Below are 8,698 nucleotides of genomic sequence, written 5' to 3' on the forward strand. Positions count from 1 at the left end.
AGCGAAAGATACTCTCCATATACAAAATTATCGACCAATCACGCTTTTGAATGTAGATTATAAAATTGTATCTAAAGTTCTAGCAAAAAGAATGAAAGAGGTTTTAAATGAAATAATTCATCATGATCAAGTTGGATATATTAAAGATAGAAATATTGGGGAAGCTGTACGATTGATAGATGACATGTTATTTTATTCTATGCATTTTGGGGAACAAGGGAAAGGGTTTTGGTGTGCAGTGGATTTTGAGAAAGCTTTCGACTCTGTATCTCTTGGATATTTATTTCAAATATTGAAATTGTTCGGTTTTGGAGATTCATTTTGCTCTTGGGTAAAATTATTGTATAAAGGGATAAGTAGTTGTGTTATGAACGGTGGTCACTCCACGGGGTATTTTGAAATAGAAAGGGGAATAAGGCAAGGGGATCCTTTATCGCCATATTTGTTTTTGGTTGCCATCGAAATTTTGGCGCATGCAGTAAGGAGGGACAACGGTATTAAAGGGATTTCATTTGGAAAATCTGAAATTAGGCAAGTGTTATATGCAGATGATATGACAATATTTTTGAAGGATATTGATTCGGTTAGAAGGTTGCAATATATTTTTGAATCATTTGAACAAATTAGTGGTCTTAAAGTGAATAAAACAAAGACACATTTTATGTGGATGGGTGAGGATGAGAACAAACCTGATGGGCCTTTATTTGGAAATTTGGTTAAGGAAATACATATTTTAGGGGTTAGTTATTCATTAGATCGAAGATTAAAAGATGATTTGAATTATAAAGAAATTCTAAGTAAAATAAAAAATTGCTTGTATGGTGGAAACAAAGAGATTTAACTATTATGGGTAAAATACATTTGCTAAAAACTTATGCGCTTTCAAAATTAAATTATATTTCATCTCTCGTTCTTGTCCCTCATTGGGTATATAAAGAAGTTGCAAAAATTTCATTTGAATTCATATGGAGGGGGAAAGATAGAATTAAACGGGCAATAATGTATCAGGATTATGACTTTGGAGGATTAAGAATGATTAATTTTGAAATGTCCGTTATTATATAGCGCATAATGTGGATAAAACGTATTTTATATGGAGAGAAAAGTTTGGGATGGAAATAGTTTTTTGATCATTGCTTACAGTTTGTGGGTGGTAGATTTATTTTTTTATGTGATTATGATTTAAAAAAGATTAAACTCGTTTTTAGATATTCCACCATACTATATGGAAATGTTGCAAGCATGGCAAGAGACAGGTAATTTAAGATATTTGGAGGGTTATATTAATCCAAGTATTTTTAATAATCAGAATATATGTATAAATGGAAAAAGTATATTTGATAGATACTTGTTTGAAAGAGGGATTGTTCAACTGAATCATTTGGTTGAGAAAGGTCATGTTAAGTCTGTTAAATATTTTATGAACCTCGGTATGAAAGGTAATAATTTGCTTATGATTATTGATATTTATGATGCGATACCCATGTTATGGAAGGATGATTCAGGGTCAATAGAATTCCTCGAGGTTGATTTGATAAGCTTTAATACTTATTTTCATATTTCTAGTAAAAAAATACAGTTTGTGGATGTGGGTTCAAGAACAATCTATGATTATTTTATCAAAGCACTGCAACAAACGTATGATTTGCAGGTAAGGGATGGGCGAAATGATTATGATTTTATAGATAAAGAATTAAAAGAAATATTTGTTAGACCAAGAATTACTATACTCATTAGAAAACAACGTGAATTTCAATTTAAATTATTGCATGGAGCCATATACACTAATGAGCATCTTCATAGATTTGGTTTTGTTGGTGATAATTTATGTTCGTTTTGTAAGCAGGAAATAGAAACATACAAACATTTATTTTTATCTTGTGGGAGCGTTCAAAGGATATGGCAGGCTTTAATACAACTTTTTGAGTTAGATGAAATTAAAGATTTAGAATGGCGAGATATATTTGTTGGGTAGGTAGGTAGTTCATATAGAATAAAAATGTGTAATACTATCATTTTCATGGTGAAGTATGTTACATTTATGTCAAGATCGGGGGGGGGGGCGAGTACTAACTTTAGAAAAGATGAAAAATAAACATTTTTAAGTATAGGGATGAGGAAAAGAAAATAGCAATTAAAATGGGAAAGCTAGGATCACATTTCTTAAAGTGGGAGCAGCTTAAGATTAATTAAGATTTGCTTTCTTCTCCACCGTGAGCCTGTTAAAAGCGTAACTCGATTTTGCGGCCTGGATAACTTATTTAGTATATTTTTCTTGAGTTGAGAATGTTGGCAGACATCCACTGAGTGAGTACTGTGTTTGTGGGGGGGGGGGTGAGTGGGGGTGGGTAAGTATGTGTGTGGGTGGGTGAGTATGTTTGTGTGATAGAGGGTGAGTATGTTTGTGTGAGGGAGGGGGCAGGGAGGGGGCAGGATTGTTTTAGTAAAATTACCTCCAGATTTGTTTAAGTTTTTTTTGTAATATATAAGTAAATAACATTTACAATTGACATATTATGTTTAGGTACTTATACGTTTACTTTGTTGCTAAGTTATATTATACTGCAAATAAGTTTGTGTTTAATTATGTTTATGTAAAAGCATCAATATTGAACACGTTTATTTTATTCAATTGTATGTCATGGTTTGTATTACACATCTGGAGAAATAAAACAAAGTTGTTAAAAAAAAAAAAAAAGTATGTGTGCTTGTGTGTGTGCTTGTGTGTGTGTTTGTGCGTATGCGTTTGTGTGTGTGTTTGTGCGTGTGCGTGTGTGTGTGTCTGTCTGTCTGTCTGTCTTTGTTCAATGCACTGTTTTATTCATCACCCAGTAAGTTGGTTCAAGTGAAATCTGGAAGTCTGGTAAAGATTGTCTGATGTTCAGTCATGCGTGAACGGATTCAAATGAAAATGGTACCTAAATGTACAGGGAGGATAACTCTATCAAGACATATCATTAAATCCCTAATTAAATATTCATACTTCAAATAATTCAACTTTTAAGAAGTGGGACATTCTTTCTGACTCACCCTGTATACCAATAAATGAATACTAATAATAATAATAATAATACATCTTGGACCTGGTGTCCCCCATTGCCTGCACTAATTTCTGATCAGACATCATTCATAATGTGCTGTGCAACACCCATTCACAACATACAATGGCCATAATTTTTCTATAATGGTTGGCACACTTCATAAACTTAATGTTAAAACTACTTTTTTAAGAGCCACCCCTAAATATCTGCATACACCACAACATTCAGTGAAAATTGTGTTTTTATATCAGAGCAAAATTTTACGATCAAAATTGGTTACCTTGGTTAATTCTGCCATTTTTCTCGGAGAAAGAGCACATTGTAGTCTTCGAAATGAATTGGATATATGCAGTAGTGTTGTTAAAGGCCACAAATGGCGCTAAAGCAATATTGGAGCCAACACGGACAGACAGTGATGGGTTTAAGCTTGGTGGTCTCCAATTCCCTGCGGTCTCCAATTCCCTGAACCTACCCTATGTATGTTTGTAATTATTAATGACAAGTTAGATGTTTTATTAGCTATATGATGTAGAATCCAATCCCAAAAAGAGCACAATCGAATAAAAATTAAACGACGTACAGCGAATTAATTGTTATGCCTAATGCCTAGGTCACATTTGCCGCGGCTGCCGTGCAGTCTAACATATCTACGGCCAATAGCGATTATAGGACCGTCGCACATGTTAGGGTAACCGCACGGCATATTTTGAATTTGTAGAGATAGGAAATTTGCGACTGCCGTAAGGCCTTTGAAGTGGTGACGCACGGTTGCCTTAGGCTATCCCTGCAGCGGCCGTAGCTTTTTGACAAAATACTAAAGCAGACGCAAGGTAGCCGCAAGGTGCCCGCAAGACGGCAAGACGGCCGAAGGGGCACCATACGGCGACCGTGCGACCAGACTGATGCTACCGCTTCACCCCTGGAGTATGTAAAACGCAAGGCTTTCGTACGCCCGACGTACGGTCGCCGTGGAACCGCTCTACGGCATGGCTACGACGTGTCTAACCGCTACGGCGAACCTAGAAAAGAAAACAGTTATAACTCTGCGTTATAATCCCACGGCGACTGGTACGGCCTGTAAAGAAAGGGATACGCCCTGGGCTGACCCCGATGCCACCGGAAGTCGGAAGTATCTCTTTTTCCTGGGCGTACGGCCACAGCATCCTAGCCGTAGAGCAAATGTTACCTAGGCATAATATATGGTTCCATGACACATGCTCCGCCGACGATTGCTCCGCCGACATTCACTCCGCAAAACGCGACAATTTTTTCAGTTCCCCCTCCCCCCCCCCCCCCCTCTCGCGCAAAGCGTTGAAGCTTTGATACTTCATTAAATTATTTTAGAAATAAGACAATCCGTTGCACCGTTTTCTGTCTTTCCTGATGTTGTTCATTGATTCTTCCTTCTATCACATTTTCTCATGTAATTCTTTGTTCTTATCATTTCCCTACCTCCATTCCTTATGTATTTTTTTGTCTATCTTCCATCTTCTCTTCAATCTTTTCATTTTCTATTCTTTTAAATTTTCTTTCTGTCTTTCCTGATATTATTATTTGTTTTTATTATTCTTTTTTACTTCCTTCTATCAACTTTTTTTTATGTTATTCCCTGTTTTAATCATTCCATCACTTTCTCTTTCTTTCTTCCCTTATGTTATTGTTTGTTTCTTTCTTCTGTCACCTTTCCTTTCTGTCTTTCCTTATGTTATTCTGTATTCCTTCCTTCTATCGTTTTCTTTCTACCATTCCTTAGGTTATTCTTTGTTTTTACATCTTTCATCTTCTTTTCTATCCTTCCATTATCTATTCTTTATCATTTTTTCTTTCATTATGTTATTTTTGTGTTTCCTCCTTCTATTCTTATGTTATTCTGTGTTTGTATTTTTCTTTGTTTCTTCCTTCTATTAACATTTACTTCTCTCATGTTATTCTTTGTTTTTTATCATTCTATTACTCTATTTTTCTGTCTTTCCTTTCTGATTTACGTGGCGATATAGCTAAGATGGAATCCATGACACATGCTCCGCCGACAAATGCTCCGCAAAAAGCGACAATTGCTCCTCGACATTTGCTCCGCGACATTTCCTCCGACGTCAAATGCTCCGCCGACAGTTGCTCCGCCGACAATTGCTCCGCCGACATTTGCTCCGCCGACAATGGCTCCGCCGACATTTGCTCCGCCGACATTTGCTCCGCCGACAATTTTTCTTTCATGTGTTATTGTTTTTTTTTTTTTTTTTTTGTTATTCAGGGCCGTAGTAAGCATTTTGAGAAGGGGTGCGTTTTAATTCCCCGATCAGGAGACACTGATGGAAAAAAACTGATAAACCTTTGCGAAAGAAGCAATCCTTTTTTTTCGGGGGGGGGGGGGGGGTGCAGAAGTAATATATAAACTTTTGTCAACCTTGAGTCGACCTTCTTTCAACAAGTAGTGATTAAAATAGCATCGCTTTTAAATCACTGATGTACAAAATGTATTACGAACATTAGCTATATAGCGAGCAAGCGAATTTTCACCCTTTTCATAATAACTGAAAACCATCTGGCAGCCTACCACCCCTTTTCTTAATCAATGATTATTTCACGAGCATGTAGGCTTATATTTCATACTCCATTTTATTTATCATTTTCCCCGACGTTTCGCGACGCCGTGCCGGCAGAATTTAGCGTCATTATATTATACCGACACAGTTCCGACACAAAAGTCGGGCGGGCTCTGTCTTGGATATATGATGGCCCCTTAGACCCCTGTTACACATGCGTCGGCTTTTAAATCCGGCCCCAGAGGCGGCCTCACGCCTGCAATTTGAAGCCACCTCGAGATCATCGAACCCCTGTTACACATATCTCGTGCCCACAATTTTGCGTCTACACATAGGCCGGCCTCACGTCGCCTTTTCATGAGCTGACCTTGGGATGCACTCCAGAAAGACAGAAAGAGAAAGTGATATAATGATAAAAACAAAGAATAACATAAGAGACGGTGATAGATGGAAGAAACAAAGAATAACATAAGGAAAGACAGAAAGAGAAAGTGATATAATGATTAAAACAAAGAATAACATAAGAGAAAGTGAAAGAATGATAAAAACAGAGAATAATATAAGAGAAGGTGGCAAAGCACGCCCGATTTATTATGTTGATGTATGATGACAGGTCACGTAACTTCCGCTTATAAGCTAGCCTTTAAACAAGGCCTCATGTCTGATAGACGCCGAGCGACTAAAAGGAGACTAATCGCGAAAACCCGAGTGAACGACAGAGCGAGTAGAGCAGCCAACTAGCCTTTAGCAATCTGGATAGGATTTCTTACGTTAACTTTTGTGCCGACTGGAATTCGCTACCGAAATGGTAGCGTCCAATCAGCGAACGTATCCCCGCATTACGTCAGCATAATGTATAGTATCCATCGCACACACACACAACAAGCACAGTAAACTCTACGTAGTACGAACATGGTCTACTATGAACTAAGAATGACGTACGGGCTAAGACCTCTGACCTCTACATGGAACGAATACGAGTTGGACTGGTTCATTTAATATATAGGGAAAGTCCAATTATCTCACTTATGATTGTTAGCATAAGTCATCAAATGCTTCCTATGTTATTGTAATTTTGCATGTAAAATAGATTTGAATGTGATATTTTGTATCTATCATTTATGTTTATCTTATAAGCAAGACTTATTTACGTCTTTTACCTTTTCTTACATGTTTTGATAATGAACACAAACGAAGCCAACTGGAAGATGGCCATTCTGAGTGGTCAATGAATCCAAAGTAATGAATAATTCATACAGAGCAGTAACATCTAGAATACAAAAGGCCTCGTGACTAGCCTGCGTCACTCGGTCGCGCGTTCACCCCGGGTATCTAGACTCATCTCAGCCGCTGTTTGGGGTGGAAAATAGCCAGAGTCATGAGGCCTTAACAAAAGGCTACTTATAAGCCGGCCCCGAGTCCACCTTGGTGTACACCTACTGATTGCGGGACCGAGTCCGGATTCGGGCCGGCCTCAAACCACATCCAGAGGTGGACTGAGTCCACCTGGCCTCAGTCCGGCTTTTAAAAAAAAAGTTGATGTTTCACATACGTCGAGCCGCCTCCGGGGCCGGCCTCAGTCTACTTTTAGACGTATGTGTTATAGGGGGCATGATAAGTGCGATCTGACTGGTTGCGCTGCCATTTTAAATGAATTGTCAATTAAAACAAATATTGATGAAGCCCTACGAGAAAACATCCAAAGTTTCAGACGTCTTTTGAAATCATTTATTTATTTCCAACTCGTTATATTCCAAAGTAGCGCTTTAAATTTTATATGGGAATGATTACTTCAGGCATTTTGACCTCTGTGAGGTTACCGCAAAAACAATTATCTGACACCCTCCCTGGCTATGAGATAGAGACTACATTAAACATGTATATTCCTTTAACGATGATTTTCTTCATTTCCTCACTTTTTTCAGCGCCCAAGACAATATCATTCGGATCGAAGAGGGACTGAGCACGGCCGTTAAATGTCTTCTCGCGCAGCAAGGTAACACGCTTGTCCGAATAAAGCAATTTCCCGTTTTTTTTAATATGGAATGGCTTTTAATTATTACAGCTTCTCCCGATTGATATATAGTGATAATAGACATCACAAGCATCTGCTTAAAGCAGAACATCATTCTGTACTCCACATACCGGCCCTCTTAAATGAGAAGCCTTTCTGAACATTTAACAATACTTTGTTCATTTGAAACATTTCAAAATTAAGTCTATCCACAATCGCTAATTGCAATAAATTATTGTTCCTTTAAATTCTTTGACTTCCTATACTGTTCAAGTGACTTTTTCCACCCCTTTAAATGACCAATCACCCTTAACCTATTCAATGATCTTGACCATTAATATCAACATAAAATATCTGAAAAGTTTCTTTTCAGCAAACAACTAAATAATTTCAAAAAGCTTTAACATTTGCATAAAATGCACCAATTGTATATCAAATGCACTACATAAAGCAAATATCCTTCTCAACATCACCATGGCAACCGTATCAGAACTCCCAACATTCCTTGCCAGAATTTAGAATCATTTTGGTAAACATCGACTCCAAAGATAACTGTAAGCAACCACTGTAAGCTCCCTCTTTCATTTCAAAACGTTTGCACTATGAATAAAGATATTCACTCTTACCCTACCCGTAATTCCTCAAAGTTTCATCTAGTAAACCCGAAATTACTAATTGCCCATAGATTCATAAGACACCATGGTCCTGACCTATGGAACTCTCTCCCAGAATCTATTAAATCATGTTGCTCCCTCTCTCTACTCATTTAATGCCAAAGTTAAAACGATGTTACTATCAGAATACTGAAGGTAAAATTTCTGTGTCAACTAATCATTCTTTATCATGTAATCTCTTCGTTCATTCGAATCATTATCATCATCATCATCATTATCATCATCATCATCATCATCATCATCATCCTCATCTGCATTGTCAATTTCACCATCAACATTTTGTATTTTCAATTACCTATCCGTTTTTGCTTAATAAACGTGTTAACATGAGTTTTGTCTGGGGCTGTCGTATTATCAAGCAATCTGCTTACAATGAAAGTCCTTCTTCCGCAAATAATTGTATAATGTTTTATAATGTTCTGAGAA

Source organism: Strongylocentrotus purpuratus, unplaced genomic scaffold (assembly GCF_000002235.5).
Source record: "Strongylocentrotus purpuratus isolate Spur 01 unplaced genomic scaffold, Spur_5.0 spur5_scaffold_18, whole genome shotgun sequence".
Taxonomy (NCBI): domain Eukaryota; kingdom Metazoa; phylum Echinodermata; class Echinoidea; order Camarodonta; family Strongylocentrotidae; genus Strongylocentrotus; species Strongylocentrotus purpuratus.